Consider the following 642-nt stretch of genomic DNA (forward strand, 5'->3'; position numbering starts at 1 on the left):
GCTCTTCTTGTTTTTTTTTGCATTGCACTTCCAGGTTTGCCTTTTTTCCTCACCACTGTTGCCTTCTTCATTCTTTACCCCAAAAAGCCATTATAATTTAGTTTTGCTTTTGATGCTTAATTTTATACATGGGTTCATCTAATCCAAGAGCTTAACGTTTTAAAATTTGACACTACAACCAGGAGAAATTACTTGAACACTTTTTGAAAATAAAATAAAATGCAACCCTACCCTCAATTGATAGGGCCAAGTTTGAATGTGTATGTGTGTGTGTGTGTCTGTGTATGTGTGTGTGTGTGTGTGTTTTGAGAGGTTTTTGCTATAGGGCGCGTGCCCTCACCAAAAAGGCAGAGAAAGAGAAACAGAAAGTGAGAAATCACCTCCCAGGAGGAATGGCCATGCTGCAATCCCTTCTCCTCCATTCTCCTCTCGGGATGTTGGGCACGCACACACACATGCCTGGTGTGAGTTTAAGCCACCGGGTCCAGGACTCAAATTGTGGTTGACTACATGGGAGTCCACCATCATAGCCATTACTCCAACTGCTGGCTCCTGAATGTGTTTTGATAAGATTAAATAAACCGCTGAATTTCTCAAGATTATATTAAAGATTATTTCTGCTAATATTAACACTTTTCTTAA

Source organism: Tupaia chinensis, unplaced genomic scaffold (assembly GCF_000334495.1).
Source record: "Tupaia chinensis unplaced genomic scaffold, TupChi_1.0 Scaffold000133_1, whole genome shotgun sequence".
Classification (NCBI taxonomy): Eukaryota; Metazoa; Chordata; class Mammalia; order Scandentia; family Tupaiidae; genus Tupaia; species Tupaia belangeri.